The sequence below is a fragment of the Dasypus novemcinctus genome, chromosome 6, assembly GCF_030445035.2.
Source record: "Dasypus novemcinctus isolate mDasNov1 chromosome 6, mDasNov1.1.hap2, whole genome shotgun sequence".
NCBI classification, from domain to species: Eukaryota; Metazoa; Chordata; class Mammalia; order Cingulata; family Dasypodidae; genus Dasypus; species Dasypus novemcinctus.
This window is the reverse complement of record NC_080678.1, coordinates 11,409,308-11,437,086: the sequence shown is the minus strand read 5'-3', so window position 1 is coordinate 11,437,086 and position 27,779 is coordinate 11,409,308. Positions and strand designations below refer to the sequence as shown.

Sequence of the window (27,779 nt, the reverse complement as noted above, 5' to 3'; positions counted from 1 at the left end):
ATCTATCTATCTATCTATCTATCTATCTATCTATCTATCTATCTATCTATCTATCTATCTTTTCCCCTCTTCCCCCGGCCCCACCCTGGTTGTCTGTTCTCTGTGTCTATTTGCTGCATCTTCTTCTTTGTCCACTTCTGTTGTCAGCAGCACAGGAATCTGTGTTTCTTTTTGTTGTGTCATCTTGTTGTGTCAGCTCTCCGTGTGGGCGGCGCCATTCTTAGGCAGGCTGCACTTTCTTTTGCGCTGGGTGGCGCTCCTTATGGGGTGCACTCCTTGCGCGTGGGGCTCCCCTACGTGGGGGACAATCCTGCGTGGCACGGCACTCCTTGCGCGCATCAGCACTGCGCATGGGCCAGCTCCACACGGGTCAAGGAGGCCCGGGGTTTGAACTGCGGGCCTCCCATGTGGTAGACGGACGCCCTAACCACTGGGCCAAGTCTGCTTCCCATCCTATTTTCTGATGATCCATATTCTACTTATTAACTCCATGAATTTACACAGTATATTTAGCTCCTAATAGCACAGTCATACAATATTTGTCCTTTTTTGTCTGGCTTGCTTCACTCAACTTAATGTCCTCCAGGTCCATCCATGTCGTCAGACGCTTTACAACTTCATTTCTTCTTACATCTGCATAATATTTCATGGTGTGAATGTACCACAGTTTAACCATTCATCGGTTAATGGATGCCTGGTTGTTTCCATCTTTCGGCAATTGTGAATAACGCCTCTGTGAACATCAGGGTGCGGATGTCTGCTTATGTCACTGCTCGCAGTTCTTCTGGGTATATAACCAGTAGTGTTATTGCAGGGTGATGTGGCAATCTACATTCAACTCCTTTAGAAGCTGCCAAACAGTCCTCCACAGTGGCTGTACTATTCTACATTCCCACTGACAGTGAATAAGTGTTTCTATCTTTCCACATCCCCTCCAACACTAATAGTTTTCTTTTTAATGGTGGCCATTTTAGTAGGTTTGAAATGATATTTCATTGTAGCTTTGATTTCCAGTTCCCTAATGGCTGGTGCTATTGAACATTTTTTCATGTTTTTTTTTGCCATTTTTATTTCTTCTTTGGACAAATGTCTGTTCAAGTCTTTTGCCTATTTTTTAATCAGGTCATTTGTCTTTTTATTGTTGTGTTGCAGCATCTCTTTGCATATCATGGATATTAAACCTTTATCCAATACATGATTGCCAAATATTTTCTCCCATTGAGTTGGCTGCCTTTTCACCCTTTTGACAAAGTCCTCTGATGTGCAACAGCATTTAATTTTGAGGAGATTCCATTTATCTTTTTTTTTTTTTTATTGCATGTGCTTTGTGTGTAAGGTCCAAGAGACCACCACCTACTACAAAGTCTTTAAGATGTTTCCCTACATTTTCTTCTGGTAGTGCTACGGCCCTGGCTTTTACATTTAGTTCTTTGATCCATTTTGAGTTGATTCTTGTTTAGGGAGTGAGATAGGGGTCTTTTTTCATTCTTTTGGCTATAGATATCCAGTTCTCACAGCACCATTTTTTGAAGAGACTGTTTTATCCCATTCACATGGCTTTGGTGGGTTTGTCGAAAATCAGTTGGCCAAAGAAGGGAGTGTTTATTTCTGTACTCTCAATTGTATTCCACTAATTGATGTGTCTATCTTTATGCTAATACCATGCTGGTTTTTTATTTATTTATATTTTTTGTTTTAGAAGGTACCAGGAATTAAACCTGGGACCTTGTATATGGGAAGCAGGCACTCAACCACTGAGCTACACCCACTCCCTAATATGCTGTTTTTTTTTAAAGATCTATCTATCTATCTATCTATCTATCTATCTATCATCTATCTATATCTATCTATCTATCTATCTATCTATCTATCTATCTATCTATCTATCTATCTATCTATCTATCTATCTATCTATCTCTCCCCCACCCTCCATTGTCTGCTCTCTGTGTCTATTCTCTGTGTGTTCTTTGGTGCCTGCCTATATTCTCATTAGGCAACTCTGGGAACTGATCCTGGAACCTTCGAGGATGGGAGAGAGGTGATCATTCTCTCGTGCCACCTCAGTTCCCTGGTCTGCTCTGTTTCTTATTATCTCTCCTCTGTGTCTCTTTTTGTTGCATCATCTTGCTGTGCCAGCTCTCTGTGTGGGTCAGCACTCCTGCACAGGTCGGTACTCCTGCACAGGCCAGTACTCCTGCATGGGGCAGCACTCTGCATGGGCCAGCTCACCACATAGGTCAGCTTGCCTTCACCAGGAGGCCCTGGGCATCAAACCCTGGACCTCCTATATGGTAGATAGGAGCCCATTTGCTTGAGCCACATCCGTTTCCCCCTAATATGCTGTTTTGATCACTGTGGCTTTGTAGTATGTTTTAAGGTCAGGCTGTGAAAGTTCTCTCATATCATTCTTCTTTTTTAGAATGCTTTTGGCTATTTCCCTTACAAATATTTTGGTAATTGCCTTTTTTATTTGGTAATTTCCTTTTCTATTTCTGTAAAGTAGGCTGTTGGGATTTTTATTAGTATTGCATTTATCTAGAAATCAGTTTGAGTAGGATTGATATCTTCATGATATTCAGTCTTCCAATCCATGAAATGGAATTTCTTTCCATTTGTTTAGGTCTTCTTTTATTCCTTTTAGCATTGTTTTGTAGTTTTCTGAATATAGGTCCTTTTTTTCTCAATTTCATTTATTTCTGCTCTAATCTTTATTTCTTTCCTTCTCTTTGCTTTGGGAATGCTTTGCTGTTCTTTTTCTAGTTTCTCCAGTTGTTCAGTTAGATCTTTGATTTTAGCTCTTTCTTCTTTTTTAATATATGTATTTAAGACTATTCATTTTCCTCTCAGCACTGCTGTAGCAGTTTGATATTATTGGTGAATTCTAAAAAGAAATATTGGATTATGTTTGTAAACTGGTCTTTTCCTCTGGGCATATGAGATTATATTGGATTCATAGGTTTACTTGATTTAGTGATCATGTAAACCTCTTGTGCCAGTAGGGCATTGAGTCCCCATCCCTTGGTGGGTAGGGACTTACAGATAAGAGGCATGGCAAAGGACAGAGTTAAAGGGCTTTCAATGTTGGAGTTTTGATGTTGGAGTTTGATGCTGAAGTCTTAAGCTGGAGCCCCAGTGAGGAACACAGAGCCATTTGTCTGATAGTCTACAGCTGACCTTGTGAAGAAAACAGAGGAGCTGAGCCCAGAGGGACCCAGGGAGCCTGAACCCTGGCAGATGTCGGCAGCCATCTTGCGCCAACACATGAAAATAGACTTTGGTGAAGGAAGAAACTTATGCTTTATGACCTGGTATCTGTAAGCCTCCTACCCCAAATAAATACCCTTTATAAAAACCAACCAATTTCTGGTACTTTGCATCAGTACCCCTTTGGCTGACTAATATAGCCTTTGCTATATCCCATAAGGTTTGATAAGTTGTGTTCTCATTTTCATTCATTTCAATGTATTTACCGATTTCACTTACAATTTCTTCTTTGACACAGATTGTTTAAGAATGTATTGTTTAGCCTCCACACATTTGTAAATTGTCCTGTCTTATCTATTATTGATTTTCAGTTTCATTCCATTATGATCTGAGAAGGTGCTTTGTATAATTTCAGTTTTTAAAATATTTATTAACGCTTTCCTTGTGACCTATCATATGGTCTATCCTGGGGAAAGATCCATGAGCACTTGAGAAAAATGTATAACCTGCTGATTTGGGATGCAATATTCTGTATATGTGTTAGGTCTAGCTTGCTTATCATATTGTTCAAGTTCTGTTTCCTTGTTGATCTTCTGTCTAGTTATTTCTAATGATGTGAGTGGTGTATTGATGTCTCCAACAATTGTTGTAGAAATGCCTCTTTCTCCCTTCAGTTTTGCCAGTTTGCCTCATGTATTTTGGGCACCACAGTTAGGTGCATAGACATTTTAAAAATGGAAATATTTTATTTTTAGAGAAACTTTAGATGACATAAATGTTATATCAAAAATATAGGGGATTCCCCTATGCCCCACTCCCTCCCCACCCACACTTTCCCACATTGACAACATCCTACATTAGTGTGGTACATTTGTTACAACTGATGAACACATATTCAAGCACTGTTACTAACCAATGTCTATAGTTTGTACTATAGTTTACACTTTGCATCACACAAATTTATGGGTTTTGACAAAATGTGTATTGGCTTGTATCCATTATTGCAATGTCATGCAGAACAATTTGAATGTCCTGAAAATGCCACACGTTACACCTATTCTTCCCGCTCCCTCCCCTCGGAACCTCTGGTTACCACTGCCTTTTTATCAGTGATACAAGTTCTTCCATTGCTAGAATAATAATAAGTCTGTTTTAGTCCATGGTTGCATTCTCTCCTCATGTTTGTTCATTCTCTCAGCGTATTAATCAGCCAAAGGGGTGCTGATGCAAAATACCAGAAATTGGTTGGTTTTTATAATGGATATTTATTTGGGGTAGGAGCTTACAGATACCAGGCCATAAAGCATAAGTTATCTCCCTCACCAAAGTCTATTTTCACGTGTTGGAGCTAGATGGCTGCCGACCTCTGTGAGGGTTCAGGCTTCCTGGGTTCCTCCCTTCCAGGGTCTTGCTTCTCTTTCCTCTGTGTGCTTACTTCCTAGGGTTCCAGCTTAAGGCTTCACCATCAAACTGCAACATCAAAACTCCAACATTAAAAACCCCTCAAATCTGCCCTTTGCCATGCTTTTTATCTGTGAGGCCCCACCCACCAAGGGGTAGAGACTCAATGCCCTAAAGACGTGGCCGAACAAAAGCCGTAATCATAACTCAATCATGCCCAGGTACAGATCAGATAAACATAATCCAATATCTATTTTTGGAATTCATAACCATGTCAAACCGCTACACTCAGTCTTGAGGATTTTGGGATGGTGATGCCCACTCTGTTTCTGATGGAGAAGGGGTGAATAGACATTTGTGAGTGTTCTTTCTTTCTGGTGGATTATCCCTTTTATTAATATATAGTAGCATTCTGTATCTCTTATAACTTTTTTGCATTTGAAGTCTGTTATGTCTGATATTATGTTTCTTCCCCTGCTCTTTTTTGGTTACTGTTTGAGTGGAGTATCTTTTTCCAATCTTTTACTTTTAGCTGATTTGTACCCCTGGGTCTAAGGTGAGTCTCTTGTTGGCAGCATATGAGTGGCTTATGTTTTTTGTTTTTTGTTTTTATCTATTCTGCCAGTCTATATCTTTTGATTGGGGGTTTAATCCTTTCACATTCAATGATTTTATTTTAAATGCACTATTTACTTCTATCATTTTATTCTTTGGTTTTCATGTTCTATGTTATTTTTGTCTGTCTTTTTACTCTTTATGTTATCCTTTCTGTTATTTTTGCCTTCAGCACTCTCTTCCAAACCTCTGTCTCCTGTCTTTTACTTTTGGGCTCTAAGGGTCCCTTTAAAACTTCCTGCAGAGGCAGATTCTTTTTATGAACTCTCAGTTTCTGTTTCTGAATATTTTAAATTCATCTTCATATTTGAAGGACAATTTTGCCAGATAAAGAATTTTTGATTGGCAATTTTTCTCTTTTGGTATACTAATTATATCATACTACTGTCTTTCTCACCTCCATGGTTTCTGATAAATCTGCACTAAGTCTTACTGGGCATCCCTTGCATGGGGTGGTTTGCTTCTCCCTTGCTGCTTTCAGAATTTTCTTTTTATCTTTGGCATTTGGCATTCTGAGTAGTATGTGTCTTGGAGTAGGTCAGTTTGGATTTATTCTAATTGGGGTATGCTGAGCTTCTTGGAAATGTAGATTCATTTCTTTCATGAGAGTTGGGAAATTTTCAGCCATTTTTTCCTTCAATGCTCTTTCTGCTTTCCCCTTCTCTGCCCTATCTGGAGCTCCCAGGACACGTGTGTTGCTGAGCTTCATGTCATCATTCAACTCCCAGAGCCCTGCTCAGTTTTTTCCATTTTTTCTCTCTGTTCTCTCTTTTCAATTTTATCTGATCTGTTTTCTGTATACTTATTCTTTCTTCTGTCATTTGAGTCTGCTGTTATATGCCTCTAGTGTGTTTTGATCTCACCTAGCCTGTCTTTTGTTCCCTGGAGCTCTGTTATTTTTCTATTCAGGCTTTCAAATTCTTCTTTGTGTTTAGTCAGTGTCTTCTTTTTTTCTATTTTTTTAAAAGATTTTTAAAAAAATTTATCTCTCCCCTTCCCCACCCCCCGCCCCAAGTTGTCTGCTCTCTGTGTCCACTCACTGTGTGTTCTTCTGTGACCGCTTCTATCCTTATCATGGTACTGGGAATCTGTGTTTCTTTTTGTTGCGCCATCTTGTTGTGTCAGCTCTCTGTGTGTGCGGTGCCATTCCTGGGCAGGCTGCACCTTCCTTTGTGCTGGGTGGCTCTCCTTACAGGGTACACTCCTTGAGCATGGGGCTCCCCTATGCGGGGCCACCCCTGCGTGGCAAGGCACTCCTTGTGTGCATCAGCGCTGCGCATGGGCCAGCTCCACACGGGTCAAGGAGGCCTGGGGTATGAACTGCGGACCTCCCATGCAGTAGGTAGACGCCCTATCCATTGGGCCAACTCTGCTTCCCTCTCAGTGTCTTCTTGATTTCTTTGATCTCTTTAGCCATATTGTCTTTAAACTTATTAATTTGACTTTGGAAATTTCTATGAATCTTTTTAATTAGTTGTCTCAAATCCTGTGTCTCATCTGGGGCTTCGATGTGTTCCTTCGCTTGGGCTCTTTCTTAGTATGCTTTGTAATTTTTTTGCTGATGTCCAGACATCTGATTATGATGGTGAGTTTACTCTGATGCTCAATTTTTCTCTGTTGTAGGAAATTAGTGGGAGGAGGCCGTGTGTTACTGTTGTTTTTTGATTCTTGGTTTAACCTGATCTGGGTCTTCAGCATTGTTCCTGTAAGTTTCTTAAATCTGAACCCTGGACCCTGTAATGGATTGCAGACCTCCTTCCAAGGGCCTTGGGGAGGCAGGCTGTAAAGGCTGGAAAAAGCCTCTCTTACACAATTACTTTTAATTTCTTCTCATGCACTTCCTTGGGTGGCCAGGAGATGGTGCTCTTCGGCAGGCCTCAGTTCAAAGCCTAGTTGGAAGGCTCAATCAGACTGGATCAGTGTGACAGAGGGTCCTGCCTGGGGGGTAAAAGCCTCACAACTCAAACTTTCTCAGATGCTGTTCTCTAACCTTTGCTGGCAGCCCGCTCCATTTTCCCAGGTAGGAAATATTTCCACTCCTTTCTGTGTCCTCAACAAGCAATCCTGGTTAGCAGGGAGGGTGTTTGTGAGAGTTGGAGCTCTTTAGTCCTGAGCTGGCTCCCAAGACAAACAGTGGAGCAGCCCCTCCTGGCCTGGAAGGCTGATGGGACATAGTAGGCCAAATTTGTGGGTCAAATTCTGAATGTCTTAGGCTGCATCCCTCTCTCTCCCATTTCCTTGGGAGGTAGATCCCTGCAGCCCTCTCTGTAGCCATAGACCCCATAGCCTGATCATTAAAAATTGTCTGTAGCATGGGGGAGCCTGCTGGCAGCTCCAGCTGCATTTTCCTCTCAGAGTCTTTCCGTCGAGATTCTTTTCCTGTGCCCCTCTCTCTTCTGGGTGGTGTCTAGCCTTCCCCTGGTGTCCTAAACCCTAGAAGATTATTTTCTCAGGCCATTTCTGCCTATCCTTTACCTATTTTTCTGGAAGAGGAGAGAGTCACATGTCTTTCTAACTTTTCTAACCTTCTCGGAAGTTCCAGGTGAAAATTATTAGTTTTTTTTTTTTTTTTTAAGTATTTATATCTACTTAAAAATCAGTTTTTAATGCATTTTTAAAAAGCCTCTGCTTATTTTAAAACAGATTTGGGGGATACTAAGTTATGCCTACTTTTGACCTTTTGTAGTACCTTCTCCATTTCTCTACCTTCATCTTGATTATTAGCCCTTTGCACTTTCATAACATTTAAAAATTGGTTTATAAGGTTTCACAGAAAAATTGTTGGGATTTTGATTCGGATTAAATTAATAAGTCTTTTTGGGGAATCAGGATAAGATTTTAGAATTAAACTGTTAAGATTCACTTCATAAAGAAATACTGCAGTAGGAAGACTTCTTATAATTGAAAGATATTTGCATTTGATTACTTGGCTTTTCTTTATAGCTATATGACACATGAATATGTCCCTAAACATATATTGTTTAGTTTTGCCTTTTTGTCCTTAATATAAAATGCAACCACACTGCCTGTGTTCTGTACTGTTTTTTTTTAAAGGGTCATTTTAAGCTTTTAATACCAATTAATTTTTAGTGATGGAATTTTAGGCAGTGGGAAAAATTGTTTTGGTGCCAGGATGAGTCCACTGTATAATATATAGTACACAATATGACTTTAGGTGGTATTTGTACCTTGTATATGGGAAGTAGGTGCTCATCCGCTGAGCTATACCCACTCCCCTTGAGCAAACATTTTAAAATGGTCATTGAGAGAGGATATGGCTCAAGTGATTGAGCGCCTGCCTCCCACAGGGGAGATCCTAGATTCAGTTCCTGATGCCTCCTGAAAAAACAAAAGCAAACAACAAGCAAAACAAATGAAAAGATCAACCCAGGGAAGCCAACGTGGCTCAGTGGTTGAGCACTGGCTTCCCACATATGAAGTCCTGGGTTCAATCTCTGGCCCACAGTACCTCAAAAAAAAAATCATTATATTTGTATAGTTACTTCCTATTGATAAAAATGATACTGATTTTCAATTTGCTTGTGTCAAAAATTTCAAGTCAGTTTAAGAACTTTTTTTTTGAGGTGCCAGGGCTACAACCTGGGCCCTTGTATGTGGGAAGCCAGTGCTCAACCAATGAGATACAGCAGCTCCCCTGAGTTGTTTTTTTTTGTTTGTTTGCTTGTTTTTTTGTTTTTAGGAGGTACCGGGGATTGAAGCTGGGACCTTGTATGTGGGAAGCAGGCACTCAGCCACTTGAGCTACATCTGTTCCCAATTTAAGAAAAGTTAAGTAAATAATTTGACAGGTGGTAGACACCTTGTACCTCTATATAGCATGGCAGCAATTTGAGGTGAGAATGACATGCTTGGATAACACTATCTTCTAAGTGCCTTTTTATGGCCCAAGGAATGGGCAAGGAGGATCTATCACCACCTCATTTTGGCAGAGCTACTTTCCTGCTAAGGTAGATGTTTTAGTTTCTTTGGCTGCTCAAATAAATACCATGCAATATGTTGGCTTACACAATGGAAATTTATTAGCACATGGTTTTGAGGCTAGGATAAAGTCCAAGACAAAGTATTATCAAGGTGATGCTTTCCTCCCAAAGATAGGAGCTCTGGGGTTGGCTGCTGGTGTCCCTTGGTCCTTGGCTTGTCACATAGCAATGCATATGGTGGCCTTTCTGGGCCTCTTCTCTTATGGGTTCCATTAATTTCAGCTTCTGGCTGCCTCCTCTGGTTTTCTCTGAATTTCCTTCTGTTTTGAAAGTCTCTTGTAATAGGATTAAAAAACATTTTTTTTGTCTTAATTTTTTTAATATTAAAAAAATATGAGGTCCCCATATACCCCCCCACCCCCACTCCTCCCCCCACAACAACAACCTCCTCCATCATCATGAGACATTCATTGCACTTGGTGAATACATCTCTGAGCACCGCTGCACCCCATGGTCAATGGCCCACACCAGAGCCCACACTCTCCCACAGTCCACCCAGTGGGCCATGGGAGGACATACAATGTCTGGTAACTGTCCCTGCAGCATCACCCAGGACAACTCCAAGTCCTGAAAACGCCTCCACATCTCATCTCTTCCTCCCACTCCCTACCCTCAGCAGCAACCATGGCCACTTTCTCCACACCAATGCCATATTATTTTCGATTACTAATCAGTAATAGGATTAAGATCCATCCTGATGGAGGTGGGACATGCCTTAACTGAAGTCACCTCATCAAAAGGGCCTCCTTACAATGGGCTCACACCCACAGGAATCGATTTTTTAAGAGCACGTTTTTTCTGGGGTACATACAGCTCCAAACGACCACTGTAGAGTTGCCTCCTGGGAAAGTCACCATTGGCTGGGATGGCAGCAGAGCACAAGGGAAGTTTGTAAAAAAGGTGAAAGCTATCTTTAGTTATGATGGCGTGTCTGCCTGCTAACCACACAGCATAATATTGGGAATGTGCATAATTGAGTTGCAACGTAAATTTGAGGTGGGGAAGAGCAAGCTTGGAGAACTCCCCATCCGATATGAAGGTGGGCACCCTGGTTGCTGTGCACCTAAAGGTGGGAAGATGGGGCAGGTTTTACCCTCCGGGCCAAGCAGCTTGAGCAAAGGCAAAAAGCAAGACTCGAGTCCTTGGTGCCTCTGGGACTGGAGGGCGTGCATACAGGTTTATAAAAGATGAATTCAGTGTGGGACAGAGAAAAAACCATCCAGCCTTGACAGAAGAGTAGTAGTCTGGAGGAGGCGGTGATTTGGAGGAAAAGATAAATTTAGTTTCTAACATTTCAAGTTTGAGGTTATTGGGCACGAGGCTGGGATAAGCAAAAAAGAAAAAAAGTGGGGCACAGGTGCCAGGGGTGGGATCTTATCAGGCTGAGACAACAAACCAGAGGCCTTGGGACCAGGTAGGCGAGACACAGAGAAAGCGGCCGACTGCGGGGGACTGTGCTTTCTTCCCAGCTGTGTGCAGCGGGCGCAGTTGGCCTGACACCACGCCTTCCTCGGTGCAGTGTCCATAAGTATTTGTTGAAATGTTTGTGACTCAGTGGCATAGACATTTAATATCAGAAGACTAAGAGACGTAGGGGGATTCTAACTTTTGGAGCTTAAGTTCAGGGCAAGCTTACTCTTGGAATGTGGCTTTATTCATGGAAATAAAAGAAAAAGACCTTTGAGTTTTTCAAGTAGTCAGCTTACCTGAAATAAAACCCGAAGCTTTACTTCTCAGCTTCCCAGTCAGAGCCTTGTGTGGCTCTCACTTAGCATATGATTGTAAATAAGCGGTGACTCTCTAGTTTTCTCCCACGGTGAATTTAGGAATGCGCAGTAGCTGTAGACAAGGTTAACGGCCGCAGGGGGATATGCCGCCTGGCTTGGGAGGCGACAGGAAGCAGAATGCGGGAGCGCTGGATGACCGCGCAGTGCTAGAGAGGCGGGAGGTCGTGGGGGCGGGAGAGGTGGCAGGGGTCACCAGCGGGCTCAGCGGGCTGGGAGGGGCCCGGGCAGGGCGTGCTGGCGGGGGTCCAGGGGGTCCCGGCGGCGGGCCGGGTCGGGCGCGGGAAGCCGGCCCGGCCACCAGGGGGCAGTGTGGGGCAAGCAGACGCCGCCTGGCGCCCGGCTCCGGGGGCGACCGAGCAGGGCGCGGAGTCCCGGGGGTGGGGGGTGGGGTTAGGGCTGGACCCCGAGCCTCGAGGAGGGCACGGAAGGGGGCGGGGAGGGCCCCCCGGGGATCCTTGACCCCGCGCTCTGCCGAGCACCCGCCAGCGTCCGCCGTAACGCCCCCCCTCCTGCGGACGAGGGAGAGGACAGTTGCAGGGGGCCGGGAGCGGCGGCCCCGGGGCCCCGGGCGTCCGTCTCCGCGCCCGCGCCCGCCATCCCGGGCCACCGCAGGCTCTGTCGCTGGAAGGGCCGGAGGACGCAGCCGGGTCCAGGGGGCGCCGGCCCTGCGGACTCGCCTCCAGGGGCGCGCCCGCGCGCGGGTCCCAGCCCGGGTCTGCGGGGTGCCGCGTCTGGCTGGGTTGAGACTGTGCTCCCCGCACCCCCAGTCTCCCTGCTTCTTTGACCAAGATCTCTTCTTGCACCCTGGCCCTGGGGCGCTCTTTCCCAGGATCCGCCCTTTGCTGGAAGTCGCCCCGGTTTCCTGCGTGATGACCAGCTGTACACCGCCCCCTGCACTGCGTTCTCTTAGTTCACACCTGGGGGTTATCCAGTCTTACCTCTCTGCCCCATTGGCCTGTCAGTTTCCCGAGGGCCCCACAGCTAGGCTGAGAGCCTGACACTAGCCCTGGAATAATATTTGATGAGGGATCACACGGATGACTTCCTTAAAGCAACTTTGATTGAGTGCCTCTTAGATCTTAGTTGTCAGATAATACATTAGATCATAGCCCTGCCCTCCCCATCTCCAGTCAACAGGGTAAGAAACCGAAGGTTGGCTGTGAACTTAAATCCCCATCCGGTAGAGCAAGGTTTTGTGGGTTCCAAAGTAATGTGGGGAGCTGTCATGTTTAGGGAGAAGAATGCAAATTATAAATACAAAATCGATGATAAAAGTATATACTTAGTTAGAATGATAAACACAACTAATTAAAAAATAAAGCTGACAAATATCACAAAATCCAGAAAAATACCATTTTTATTAATTGCCTGATGCTCGTCTTTGTTTTCTACATTTTTTTTTGGCTACGTGTTTCTGCATTGTTTCTTGGTATAATAATACTTTGTAATGATTTTTGTGGCTAGAATAGACAGATAATTCCATTTCTCTATTAACACAGTTATTACATGTTTTCTTGAGTCTAAAATTGTTAGAATTCTTGCATAGTTTTCTTGCTCTAATATGTAATAACTCTAATTTTTTTTAAGCGAATGAGGCTACCAGCAGGAGAAAGGTTTGCATGTACTCCTGGGGATGCAGCTCGTGGTTAGCGTGCTTGATGGTATGTTTTCAGACCACAGGAAAAGCATGGTCCTTCTCCCTGCAGGATCTGATTTACTCGTCAGCATATACATCAAAACATAACTATATTAAAGCAAGCGTATAGAGTAGAACATAAAATACTATTAATTTTAAAGTTCATAAGGCTATAATTTTGAGCTAATAACTCAACACTTCTGCATCTAATGTGGTCACCCAGGCTTCTATTAAATATCTTGTTTTTAGATACTTAATTGAATTTATTGATTTGGTTCTTTTTTTATTCATTAACTGGACCTTAAAATATTTTTAAGTACAATATATTTACCAAAAAATGCACATATTTTAAGTATATGGCTTGGTGAATTTTTGTGAAGTGAATACACTAAAGCATCCAGAACTCAGGTTATGAAACAAAACATTGCCAGCACCCCACAACACCCCTTCATGTTCCTTTCCAGACACAACCTCCACTGCCCTGACTCTCACAGCAGAGATTAGTTTTGCCTGCCTTTGAATGTTATGGAAATAGAACTATATAGTATATATAATACTATATGGGATCTGGCTCATTTTTACCATAAATTATAAGAGTTATCCATATTATTGTGTAGAGTTGAAGATCCTTCATCCTCATTGCCCAATAGTCTTCTATTTTGTAAATACACCATACTTTATTCACTTATTCAGTTTTGGGCTGTAAATAGTGCTGCTAGGACATTCCAGTACATTTCTCTTGGGGAATATATGTATGCATTTCTATAAAGTATATAACTAGGAGTAGAATTGTTGGGTTATAGGGTGTGCTAGGTTCCTAGCTGCTAAAACAAATACCGTGCAAAGGGTTGGCCTAAACAACTGGAATTTATTGGCTCATGGGTTTGAGGCTGGGAGAAGTCCAAAGTCGAGGCATCAGCAAGGCAATGCTTTCTCCCCAAAGATGGTGGCATTCTGCGGCTGGCTACCGAATGCCTCGTCCTTGACTTTTCTGTCACATGGCACGTACATGGTGGCATCTTCTCCTTTCTCTTCTGGGTTCCATTGACTTCCAGCTTTTGGCTGCACCTTCTCCATGGCCTTCTCTCTAAGGACTCCAGTAATAGGATTAAAACTCATCCTGACTCAGCTGGGCCTCACCTTACCCTAAGTCACCTCCTCAGAAGGTCCTGTTTCTAATGAGTTTGCCCCCACAGGAATGGATTAAGATTAAGAACATGTTTTTCTGGGGTACACAACTCCAAGTCACCACATAAGGTATGCTTGTGACCAACTTTGTTTAATAGTTCAGAGTTGCAATTTACAATCTCACAAGCAGTGTATGGAGTTGTGATTGCTTCACATCTGCACTAACACTTGGTATTGTCTATCTTTTTAGTCTTAGTGTTTATAGTGTCTGTGAAGAGGTATCTTGTGGTTTTAATCGATATCACTGTTTGTGTTTATTGACAGTTTGCAAAAATTCTGCTTTGCAACTTGTTTTTGATATTGTGTATATTTCAGAATTGTTGTCAGATTTGGGAATATATCTCTTTCAAATTTCTTTCATGTATGAGCTTTAAGATATCAGAGTATTTCCCATTCATAAAACTCTGGTTGAACAAACTATGGTATATCCACAAAATGGAGTAATATGTAACTGTAAAAACAAAAGCAAAAACTAACGAAAAGAATCAGGTTGGTCTGCATGAAGTGATATGGCATGATTTCTAAGATATATTAAGTTAAAAAAAGTAAGCTCAAAAGAGTATAGATAGCATGCTATCTTTTGTAGGTATGTATACATTTATTTATTTAGATTTGCACACAGAAGCAAAAGGATAAATAAAATGTTGATGAAATCAGATACTCACAACATGAGATGGGTGAGAATAAGGTGGAAGGGATCTTTAAAGAAGTGAGACTTAAATCTACCTAAAGGTGTATTAATAGCTGTTAAGCCATATGAATGTTTTAAATATTCAAAACATTAAATTTACAGCCTTTGAAAAAAACAAGCCTAAACACAAACAGAAACAAGCGTTCCTAACTTTATCAAATTATTAAGAAACCAAACAGGGAAAATAATTCATTGAACCTTTCAACATGTCATTTAGACTCTACATTCTAATGAAATATGTTCTAAAAATAGAAAGAATGTAAAAAAATCTTGTACATTACTTTGAGAGTGGTTTTTTATGCTATTTTGTGTGTATTATGAAAATCGGCAATTGAGAAAATATGTTGACAGTGTCAGGAGCAAGGATTCTCACTGAAAGAAAGGCTATGTGAAGTGGAAGGAGGGAAGAGGAAAGAAGAACATTATCGTGTTGGGCTGGAAATAAAATCAGCAGATGAAATCATGATTTAAAAAACATTCCAGGGTCCTCGGGATGGAGTAATAAAATATGGATTAGAGTGGACTTACTGGCATTCTAGTATAGAATTATTGTGACTCTAGCAATGGAAGAAATTATATCACTGATGTGGAGACTGGCCATGGGAGGTGCTGAAGGCAGGGAGAGGGAAAGAGGTGTGATATCGGGGCATTTTCAGAACTTAGAGTTGTCCTGAATGATATTGCAAGGACAGATGCAGGACATTATATATCCTGCCATAACCCACTGAATAGACTGGGGGAGAGTGTAAACCACAACATAAATTATAATCGATGCTATATAGCAATGCCCCAAAATGTACTCACCAAATGCAATGAGTGTGCCACACTAATGAGAGGAGTTGTCGATGTGGGAGGATTGAGGGATCTGGGGAGCGGGGTATATGGGAACCTCTCATATTTTTAATGTAACATTTTGTGTGATCTATGTATCTTTAAAAAAATAGATAATAAAAACAAAAACAAAATCCCTGACTATCTGCAGAAGTTCCTAGAAACAAACCTGATTAGTAGGCATGAGCAAACTTAGTGCCCAGATCTTGGTTTCAAAATAGATTTCCCAATACAAGGAACTGGAGGGGAAATGGCTTAGAGAATCGGATGATTCCATTGTTGGTCAGGAAAAGTACAAGTCAAGCTCAGAATATCCAGATATGCCAGTAAAGCAAGAGTGTGCATAAACATTGATGGGATATAGGAATTAGCTTGACGGGTCTCTCATTGGCCAAATTTGGGATGATCTGAACTCCAAAGTATAATGGCCCACTTGTATCATTGCTATTCAACATTGTACTGGATGTTCTAGCCAGAGAAATTAGGTGAGAAAAAGGAAGAAAAGCTATATTGGAAAGGAAGAAGTAAATCTATCTCTATTTGTGGATTACATTGTCTATATAGAGAAAATAAAGATTCTACAAGAAAACTATTAGAGCTAATAAATGAATTAAAAGTTGGAGAGCATAAGATCAATTGTATTTCTATACACCAGGAATAAACAGTCCACAATGGAAATTAAGAAAACAATTCCATTTACAATAGCATCTAAAAGAATAGACTGTCTAGGTATAAACTCAACCAAGGAGGTGAAAAATGTATACACTGAAATCTACAAAACACTGCTGAAAGAAATGAAAGGAGACAAATAAATGGAAAGACCTCCTGTGTTCATGGATTGGAAGACTTAATATTGTTAAGATGTCACATCTACCAAAATGATCTACAGATTCAACACAATTCCTTTCAAAACTCTATTTGCAGAAATGGAAAAGCTTATCTTAAAAAATGAGATCCTGGGAAGTGGATGTGGCTCAAATGATAAGGCCTCCACCTACCATACGGGAGGACTGGGGTTTGATCCCTGGGGCCTCCTGGTAAAAAAGAAGAGAAAGTGTGCCTGTGCGGTGAGCCAGTGCCTGCGTGGTGAGCCAGTTATAACAAATGCAACACACCAATGAAGGATGTTGTTAATGTGGGAAAGTGTGGAATGGGGAGGGAGTGGGACATATGGAAACCCCTTATATTTTTAATGTAACATTTATGTAATCTAAAACTTCTTTAAAATAAATAAATAAATGGGATCCTGAATAGCCAAAACAATCTTGAAAAAAAAAAAAAACAAAGTTGGAGGTCTCATACTTTCTGATTTCAAAACTTAATAAAAAGCTACAGGAATCAAATCAGTGTGGTACTGGCATGAAGATAGACATAGACCAATGGAATAGAATTGTGTCTAGAAATAAACCCATACATTATGTCCTGCTGATTTTTGACAAGGCTGCCAAATACATTAAATGGGGAAAGAAATAGTCTTTTCAATAAATGGTGCTGTGAAAACTCACTGTTTAACATGAAAAAAAAAAAAAACCAGAACTTATGCCATATATAAAAATTCACTCAAAATGGATCAGTGAGAGCTCAACATAAGAGGTAAAACCAGGGAAACGGACTTTGGCCCAGTGGTTAGGGCGTCCGTCTACCACATGGGAGGTCCGCGGTTCAAACCCCGGGCCTCCTTGACCCGTGTGGAGCTGGCTCATGCGCAGTGCTGATGCCCGCAAGGAGTCCCGTGCCACATAGGGGTGTCCCCCGCGTAGGGGAACCCCACGCGCAAGGAGTACGCCCGTAAGGAGAGCCACCCAGCGCGAAGGAAAGTGCAGCCTGCCCAGGAATGGCGCCGCCCACACTTCCGGTGCCGCTGATGACAACAGAAGCGGACAAAGAAACAAGACGCAGCAAAAAGACACAGAAAACAGACAACCGGGAGAGGGGAGGGGAATTAAATAAATAAAAATAAATCTTTAAAAAAAAAAAAAGAGGTAAAACCATAAAATTCTTAGAAGAAAACATAAGGAAAGGTTTTCATGACGTTGAACTTGGCAGTGATTTTTTTTTTTTTAAGATTTATTTCTCTCCCCCCCCACCCACACATTGTCTACTCTCTGTGTCCATTCGCTGTGTGTTCTTCTGCATATGCTTGCATTATCCGGTGGCACTGGGAAACTGCATCTCTTTTTTTTGTTGCATCATCTTGCTGCATCAGCTCTGTGTGTGCGTGGCACCACTCCTGGGCAGGCTGTGCTTTTTTCACATGAGGTGGCTCTTCTTACAGGGCACACTCCTTGTGCGTGGGGCACCCCTATGTGGGGGTGCCCCTGCATGGCACGGCACTCCTTGTGTGCATCAGCACTGCACGTGGTCCAGCGTACCACATGGGTCAGGAGGCCCTGGGGATCGAACCCTGGACCCTCCATATGGTAGGCAGACGCTCTATCAGTTGAGCCATGTCCACTTCCCCAATGATTTCTAATACTGAAAAAGCATGAGAAACAAAAGCAAAAATAAATTGCCCTTTGTCAAAATTAAAACCTTTTGTGCATCAACGGACATTAGGAAAGTGAAAAGATAACCTATAGAATGGGAAAAATATTTGGAAATAATATATCTCATAAGGGTTTAATATCCAGAATATATAAAGAACTCCTATTGTGTAACAACAAAAAGACAACCCAACTAAAAAAATGGAGAAAGGGCTTGGATAGACATTTTTTCCCCCGAGGAGACAGACAAATGACCAAGAAGTAAATGAAAAGATGCCAAATATCACTAGTCATTAGGAAATGCAAATTAAAACCACAATGAGCTTCATATCTACTTGAATGGCTATTATTAAACAAAAAGTGTTAGTGAGGATCAAAGAAATTACAACGCCTTTGCATTGCTGGTCAGAATGTAAAATGTTACAACCATTGTGGAAAGCACCTTACCAGTTCCTCAAAAAGTCAAACACAGAACTTTATTTGATCCAGCAATTTCACTTCTAGGTATATGCTCCAAAGAATACATACAGTGACTTGAACATATACTCGTACACCAACATTCATAGCAGCATTATTCAAATAGCCTAAAGGTGGAATGTATACAGATGATTGGGTAAATAAAATGTGATATATCCATACAATGAAACGTTACTCAGCCATAAAAAGAAACAAAGTGCTGATATTTGTTACAATGTGGATGAACCTTGAAGACGTCATGTTTAGTATAGTAAGCTAGATATAAAAGGACAAATATTTTATGATCTCATTTAGAATTTAGAAAACAGAATCCAAGGAAAATGGAAGGAAGACATAAACAGAAATAACTAGAATATGAAAATGTATAGCCATCAGAAATTAGAGGTTATGAGAAGAATTAACACTTAATTGGTACAGAATTTCTGTTTGGGGTTATGGAAAAGTTTTGGTAATGGGTAGTGGTGATGGCAGCACATTATGAATGTAATATAGACTTTGAATGCTAAAATGTGAAATTTTGTGTTTATCACAATAAAAAAAGTAAAGGCTAATGGAAATACATTTCCAATGGAGAGATCTGGTAAACAACACTAAAACCAAGTGATCAAATTCAGTATCACCAATAATGAGACCCACCAATATTATGTGCCACTTGATATGATGCAATCAGAAGTACACAACATCTCCTATGTACTCCTTTGCAAAAATTTAATCCGAATGTAATCATGAATGTGCAATAAAATCTAAATTGTTTAACACTCTACAAAAAACTGACTTAGGCTCAAAAGACAAAAAAGAAGGGGGTCTTTTCTAGAATAAAGGACACAAAAGCAACATAACAGTTAAATGCGTATAGTAATTCTTCATTGAATCCTTTATGGATTAAGAAAAATCCTTTCTAAAAAGGAAGTAATAGGATAATTGGGGATATTTGCATATGGAGCACCTATTAGATAACATTCAATTAAAGTTAATTTTGTGGGGTTGATCATTGGGCTACATAGGAGAATGTCACTCTTCTTTTAGGAGATACATGCTGCAATATTTAGTGGAGAAGTGTTATTATATTTGCTAAACTTTCAAATCGTTTAACAAAAAATCAAGACTATACATACGGATATTGAGAGAAGTAAAGCAAATGTGGCAACATTTTAATAAGGGAATAGAGGTGAAGGATATGCAGGTGTTCACTGTACTGTTCTTTCAGCTTACTGCAGAGATGATTTATTTTTTTAGTTAGGCCAGTAAAAGGAGTTTATTGGGAGAGAAGGATCCGAGATGTGAATGAGAGCTCCGTAAGGCAGAGAGCGCGCCTGAACATTTTTTTTTAAGATTTATTATTTATTTATTTATTCCCACTCCCCCTGAGGCTTGCTTGCTGTCTGCTCTCTGTCCATTCGCTGCATGTTCCTCTGTGTCTGCTTGTCTCCCTTTGTTGTGCCATCTTGCTGTGCCAGCTCTCCATGGGGCGCAGGCCATTAACTCTCTGTGGGCATAGGCTGTCAGTTCTCTGTGGGCGCAGGCCAGCTTTGCCTTCACAAGGAGGCCTTGGGACGGGAACCCAGGGTCTCCCATATGGTAGATGGGAATCCAACTGATTGAGCCACAGCTGCTTCCCAAGCCTGACATTTTTTGAAATAAGAACTTGGAGAAAAAATTTCAGGGCATTTCAACTTGTTTTGTGTGATGACTAATCCCCATATCTCTTTAAATTAAGGATACTCATTTATCAGTTTGTCATTGATGGCTCCAAACAGGAAATCTGTTAACATAATTCACAGTATTAATGAATCTAAAAAAGAAAAATGAAAAATGAAAAATCATTTGATAGAGTTCAACATCCTTTCCATATTAGTCAGCCAAAGGGATGCTGATGCAAAATACCAGAAATTGGTTGGTTTTCATAAAGGGTATTTATTTGGAATAGTAGCTTACAGATACCAGGCCGTAAAGCATAAGTTACTTCCTGCACCAAAGTCTATTTTTATGTGTTGGAGCAAGATGGCTGTTAGTGCCTGCGAGTGTTCAAGCTTCCTGGGTCCCTTCCTTCCACGGTCTTGCTTCTCTCATGGTCTTGCTTCTCTCTGAATTCAAGATTCTTTTCTTCCCAGGGTTTGCTCCTTCCTGGGCTCAGCGTTCCTCTCTTCCTGGGGCTTGCTTGTCTTTCCTCTGTGAACTTACTTCCTGGGGCTCCAGCTTAAGGCTTCAGCATCAAACTCCAACATCAAAACTCCAACATCAAAAACCCTGAACTCTGTCCTTTGCCATGCCTTTTATCTGTGAGTCGCTACCCCTTGGTGGTGTGGCCCAATTAAAGCCCTAATCGTAACTTAGTCATGCCCAGGTACAGACCAGAATACAAACATAATCCAATATCTGTTTTTGGAATTCATAATATCAAACTGCTACACTTTCCAAATTTAAAATACTTTTAATAAAACAGGAATATATAGATGATTCCTTAACATTGCAAAGTTATATATTTCTGTCTAAATGCCAGCATCCTGCTTAAGGGAACAACACCTAGAAGCATTCTCATTGAAGACAGGGTCAACACAATATCCATTGTTGCTAATCATTTTTACAATTGGGTGGTAATAGCTAATACAGTTAGACAAGAGGAAAAAAATAGAAATAAAATTTGGGAGGAGAGAATTTCATTGTTTGGAGACGATTTGAATATTTAGTTAGAAAATGAAAGAATTGATAAACCATTACAATTTACTTATTTGCTATCTATTTATATTATTTAGTAAGATATCTGGGTAAAAATGAACAGAATTCTGCATCCAGCACTGTGGCAAATGAGATAGTCGGCAGGGTGTTCTGTCCCACTATGAAATAACTACATATTGGCTCTGACTGATGCATTGCTTGGCTCACAGGAAGTAGAACAAATTTCCAAAGACTGCCTCTTTCCCTTTGAGACAAGGTGAGAAATGGAAGCAAGGAGCATTAAGTAAGCAGAAGAAAGGGTTTTCCCTGCTAGGATTGGGTACCAATCCTTGGGCCGGCAGTGAGAGGGGGATATGAACCTGGGATTCTCACATAAATCCAGGACCCATGAGGTAAGCTGGAGAGATTCCAGGGTTTTAGTACCTCCCAGGCCCCTGCAGAAGCACACAAGTGCCCTCTGGAGGAAAGCATTCCCTGGTTTAGCCTATAGGATCCTCATAGATTAATAGTAAAAAGTGAGTTGACTATCAAAGATAAACAAGCAGTCAAAAATACAAGCCACCATGTGAGACTGTTTGAAGAAGCAACAAACTTATTTAGCAACCTAAAGACTGTGGGTGTTGCAATTTCAATATGGAACATGGAATAGTCATTTATGGAATGTTTAAAGCAGGAAGGAATATAATCAAAATGAACTATAAGGGATTATCTGGAAGAACTGAAAGAAACCAGTAGGACTCTTAAAATTTCAATTTTATCATTTGTTAAACCCTCAGTGGACTGGTTAAATGAAATTAGACAAAACTGAAGAGAAAATTCATGAGCTGAAAAATACAGACAAATAAATAACCCAGGATTCACTAGAGGGAGACAAGAAGACAAGCATTAAAGAGAAGGTAGGAAATATGGCAAATAGAATGAAAAGGTTTAACACACATTTATTTGGAGCCTCAGAAGATTAAATAGAGGGAATTGAGGAAAAGCTAACTTGAAAAGGTAATAGCAGAGGATTGCTCAGAGCTGCAGCAAGTCATATATATAAATTCAAAAAGCTCAACAAATTCCAAGCAGGAGGAATAAACAAATACATGTTTAGACACAGTATAGTAAATGAGGATTATAAAAAATCTTAAAACTGTCATAATGAAATGTAATGCTCTACAAAAGAACAACAGTAACACTGGCAGTTAACTTAAAATGCATGTACTCTGAAGAGGAAGTACTGAAAATCAATTATCTAAATACCCATCTCTAGAAATTAGAAAACAAAATTAAATCTACAGAAAATGGAAGGAAGACATAAACTAAAGAGCAGAAAATAATGAAATAGGAAACAAAGATATTATATAATCAATAAACTCAAATGTTAGTTCTTTGAGCTGACTAATGAAATTGAAAGACCCCTGGCAATACTGATCAAGGAAAAGAGAGAATGTAAAAATTAGATTTTAGAATGAAAAATGGGGTATCATTAAACATCACTATATATCCTGGAGACATTAAAAAGTTAGTGACAGGCTATTATGTAAAATTTTATAAGTAAACTTAAAGATATAGTCAAGTTTCTAGAAAACCGCAAGAAAATAAAGTAAGAAACAAAATAACTATTAAAGAAATTGTAGTTAATAATTTTTTTCCCAAGAAATTCTTGGCCCAGATGAATTTACAGGTGAAACCTTAATACCTGAATAAAACAAGGGCATTATAAGAAAGGAAAATCATAGAATAGTCTTTCTTAAACATCCATATAAAAATCCTAAATAAAAATATTAGCAAATCACATCCTAGTTTTCTAGGGCTGCTGTAACAAATGATCACAAATTGAGTCTCTGAAAACAACCAATTTACCCTCTCAGTTCTCGAGGTTAGAAATCAGGAATCAAGGTGTCACCAGGGATATGTTCTTGCTGAAGTTTGGAGAGAAAGAGCTTTCCTTTCCTCATCCTGACTTCTGATGGTTGCTGGCCATCTCTGCCATTCCTTGGCTTGTGGCCTCATCACTTTAACCCCTGCCTCTCTCTTGGGATGGCATTCTCCCTGCGTCTCTGTATCTTCTTTGTCTTCTTATAAAGATGCTGATCATATAAGTTTTGGGGTTCACCCTCTCCAGTGTATCCTCATGTTACCTAATTACAAATGCAAATATCCTATTTCTGGATAAGATCACATTCACAGGTTTGGGGGGTGGATTAGGGCTTTGGGGACATAATTCAACCCATAAGGGATATTATAACCAAGTAATACAAAGTAGGTTTGCCACTCAAAGATCCATTGGTATACTATGCTACATTAATATAAAAAACGAGAAAAGTCATTCAATCATTGCAATAGATATCAACAAGTATTTCGTAAAAGACAACATCCATTCATGATACAAACTCTTAGCAAATAAGAGAAAAATTGTATGTCCTACACATTGGTGCAGTTAAGACTTCATAGGACACAAAAGGCATGAACCACAAAGGAGCAGATTTATAAATTGGACTTTATAAAAAATAAATCATCTCTTTGAAAGACATAAAACAAAATATTAGCCACTGTTTTAGAGTAAATAATCACAATAATTGAGTCTGACAGAGGGCACAATCCTGAATGTATGTGTATATATATATATGTGTATGTATGTACAAAAATTTGTGTATATTGCTATTGCAAAATGTCATTTATATAATATCACCTATATTAGACAACCCAATTAAAATATAGGCAAAATATTTCAACAGATGTTTCACAGCATAATGTAAGCCTGTTGTCATGCAACTGATTGCAAATGTTTAACATAGGGTACAGTAGTGTGGAACTTATTTTATTCTGTTGCAAAAGTAAACAATGAATATGAATTAGTCTTGTTATATCTTAATTTCAGATGAATTTTAGCAAAACCTTTAAAATTGGTATCCTGCCTAGCAAATTGGTTTTCTCTATAGGAGTCATGCACAATCATGGCACACACAAAGCAATTGACTCTTGTAGAATCAGCAGCAATGGAGCGGTATTTGATGTCTGGTTTGCTTATTTATTCATTTGGCTTCCCATTTAATTTTGTACATGGTTTCCTTATTTTGGATAAATCAGTTGTTTGTCCTATTTTGACAGTTTTCCAAATGCTCATGTAAAAATATATCAAATCTAGTAGTCTGATGATACACTGAATTACTGTATTTGAAGAATATCACCTTTTCATTGTGATCATTGATGACCCTTTTCACTTATCCAGTTAATATCAACTACTCTTTTTAGCACTTTGAAATAATACTAATGGTTCTTTCTTTTCTGTTCTTCAAGGCAATGGTAAAGTGCATTTTTATTCAACTTATGTGTGATCCAAATAAAACATAACCTCCTTGAGTTGTGACATCTTCTGGTTTTTGAGCTCTCAAAACATTTAATCTAGTCTAAAAAAGTTATCTGGTGTTAGTAAAGTGTATCTTGTGACACATGGCTAATAACACAGACAGAACAATATGACCATTCTTCAGTTGTGGATTAGACTAGTGAGGACCTTACCCGGAATCATGTAAGAATATGTTCAGATTTAAATTTGTTTTATCATACCTGCTTGAGAAGCAGTAAAAAATCCTTTGTATGCAATGTGTGATTCTCTATAAACTGAGATGGTGATTTTGAGGGGGTAGGATAAGGGAAGGCTTTCAATCAGTGTTGAATGAAAGAATTGCTCATTGTAGCTGGCCAGGATAAAAGGTCACAATTTTTTCGAGGCCAGCAAATTCAGTAAAAATAATGCTGGGCTGACAGTAAAAATTGTTATTCCTTTTTTTTTTTTTTTTCCTTGCATGGGCATGTTCTGTTTCTCATTCTTAATATTTCTACTGTTATTGTTATTATCAATATTTTCTAAGCTGTCATGACCCTTTTTAAAATGGTTCTGCATACCATTTCGAACATCAGAATTTTTAGCTTTCTTTGTTATTGAGAATTTTTGACAATTTGAAGCTTCTACCAATCTTCTTTCTTTCAATTTCCTTTTTTAGCTTCCAGTAAGATATTTACTTTCCATTGTATTTGAATTTTGATATGATCAATAATTGTAGAAAAAGTAGAAAATGTATCTGAAATTAAGGCATACACGAACAATTCAAATAAATGCATTTTAAATTGTTACTGTGGTCGATTGAGCCCGGTAATTGTGTAATCAAATTATTGTTATGCTACAAATATTGAATTATTGATGGAATATATGTAGGAGTTTTTCACTGGAACATTTGTTTCTTTAGGCTACTTTGCTGTATTGGTGGCAATTTTGCATGCTCTTTTATCTGGATCTGTCATGCTGTGAGGACAAGATGCATGAGATAAGTTAAAGGATGCTTGAGGAATAAATAAATCATGCAGCCTCTCCCTCAGTTATACTTATTTGTAGTATTAGTTTGTGTTTCTGTCCTGCAAAACCGGGAATTTTGACCAATTTTATTTCATGTGATTTACACCCAAAAAATGCATCATTTGTTTGCTTATTATTGTATGCACTGCTTATTGTATATAATTTTTACAGGGGAACACTTCTGTTTTACCTATTTATGAATAAGAACCAAATTCTTTGCTTAAAGTTCTAGAAGTTGGATGTTTGGAAGAATTTTCCACAGACTGGCTTCTGGCTCTCTGTATTTCCAATCTCGTGTCTCCTCTCACTGCAGGGCATGTTCATGTGGTAGAACGACCACTCACTACCTGTGTGAGTAAGCACATAGGTGGTGGGAGATTCCTGGGAAGGCATTGCTACAGAGGGAAGGCGAATTGTGCCTCAGTGATACACACAAGTGGCTGTGAATGGCACAAATAGACCCTATTAAACCCAACTCAACTTCCCTTTCCTCAGCTCCCAGAGATACCAGTACCAATCAAGGCAAGGATAAATAGGACAGAGGGGAAAATGGAGGGAAGGGAGATCTTACAACAATTTGTTTTTAAAACAGTTTGCAAATTTTACGAATAATATTAGAGCATGTGAACACATTGCTAGGACCCTTCCTAAGGCTCGGGGGAACCCATGCAACTAGGAGACCCTGAAGATTTAGACTTCCTTAGCTGTACAGCTAATCTCCCTTTGAGTCTAACGACTTCATAGCTTGGGGCCCACTCTCATATATTTAGTAAAAATGGTTTCAGTTGTACAATGTTTGTTTATTGGGTCGGCAACTATGTCCAGGATTTTTTTTTTTAACTTTATTTTTAAAGAAGTTTTAGGTTACAGAAAAGTTATATAAAAAATATATGGGGTTCCCATATATCCCAACCCCCTCACATTTTCCCCTATTAATAACAACTTACATGAGTTTGGTAATTTGTTATAATTGTTATAATTGCTGAACAAATATTAACCATGGTCAATAGGGCTTACTCTTTGCACCATACAGTTTTATAGGTTTTGATAAAAATGGCCTGTGTCCATCATTGCGAAATCAGGCAGATCAGTTCCAATGCCCTATGTCCCACCTATTCTTCCCTCCCACACCCCTCAGAACGTCTGACAACCACTCTCTTTATATCAGTGTCACAAGTTCTTCTGTTACTACAATTGTAGTATGCCCACTTTGGTCCATTGTTGCATTCCCCCTTATGTTTGTTCATTCTTCAATCTCAAGGATTTTGGGATGTGATGCCTGCCCTCCTTTAGATTAAGAGGGGCCTTAGACCTTGTGGAGTAGAAGGAAGGAACTGTTTTGCTTGTAGTTGTCGATACACTTTGCTTTTTGGGATGGGAGTTGTCCATCATGGTCATTTTGTTAGTTGTCCTGGGTGAGTCAGATGAACTGGAGAGTATGTTGGCTGCAACTCTGTTAAGATTCAGAGCTGGAACAGCATATGAACAGACCCAAGTCTTAAGTCTCTGGGACATATGTTTAACAGATATAGTGCTAATTACAGGTTCAAATAAATGGGGTAGGAGAATCTTGTGTAGGGAAATTAGACATGAGTCTAACAATGTTACAGTGGGGAAATAGGTTATCATTTATTCCAAGGTAAGGCCCACTGATGGGGTTTTGATTTCATAGGGTTGTGTGCCTTGCCTACAGTGACAAGATGTTTCCAGAGCCCTCAGGAGCACCCCTGCTTGAGACTCTGTTTACTGTGGCAATTAGTGAGTTCGATCTGAGATGTGCATAAGCATGACCTCTGGAATGACCTCCTGACACACTCTTAGCTGTAAAAACTCTTTTGTATGTAGTTTTCCCCTCTTTTCGTCAAACTCTTTCTCCAGATGCATTGCTGTTATGCTTGGTAATAATATACTGGTGTCAGGGAGGCTCATCCCTGGGAGACATGTCCCATGCTGGGGGTGGGGCGGGGGAAGTAGTGAGTTTATTTGCTGAGTTTAACTTAGGGAGAGGTCACATTTGAGTAATAAGAAAGTTTTCAGGAGGTAACGTTTAGCCTATTATTAATAGTTTCTATTGCCTAAGTTTCAGTTTTACAAAAACAAAGTTCATGAGTGCAGGTACTGATTTCAAGGGCTTGATGTATTTGTGTTTTCTTTTATTAGGCACTGCCTATGTACTCTAGAGAGTCTTGCCACTCTAGGGCTTTCCATGATGGGAATTTAATATTTTGTTAGTTATTGTGTGGGTCTCCACCCACTGAGATAACACCGTATGTATGTCTGGGATTCTGGATGTAAACATTTTTGTGTGCTCAATCTCCTTGGTTAGGGGAAGTACTTTCCTTTAGGCTTCCTTTGCCCATTGCAAGATTTTGCCCACATCTGTCAAAATTGAAATTTTGTATGTGGATAAGGTGCCTTAGGTCAATCTTGTGGTCTAGGTGGGCAGGT

The 27,779-nt window shown here is 40.0% G+C and overlaps 1 protein-coding gene and 1 long non-coding RNA gene across 2 annotated transcripts in view; one reads left to right on the top strand and one right to left on the bottom strand.

The window, feature by feature from the left end:
* The window catches only part of FANK1 (fibronectin type III and ankyrin repeat domains 1), a 150,644-nt gene that overhangs the window by 34,158 nt on the left and 88,707 nt on the right, over positions 1-27,779 (top strand). The gene's annotated exons all lie outside the window — the stretch shown is intronic.
* LOC139439106 (uncharacterized) lies at positions 9,243-11,984 on the bottom strand. The gene is made up of 3 exons (XR_011648939.1): positions 11,946-11,984; positions 10,927-11,153; positions 9,243-9,495 (listed from the first exon to the last, which is right to left on the bottom strand). It is a non-coding gene; the product is annotated as an uncharacterized lncRNA (long non-coding RNA).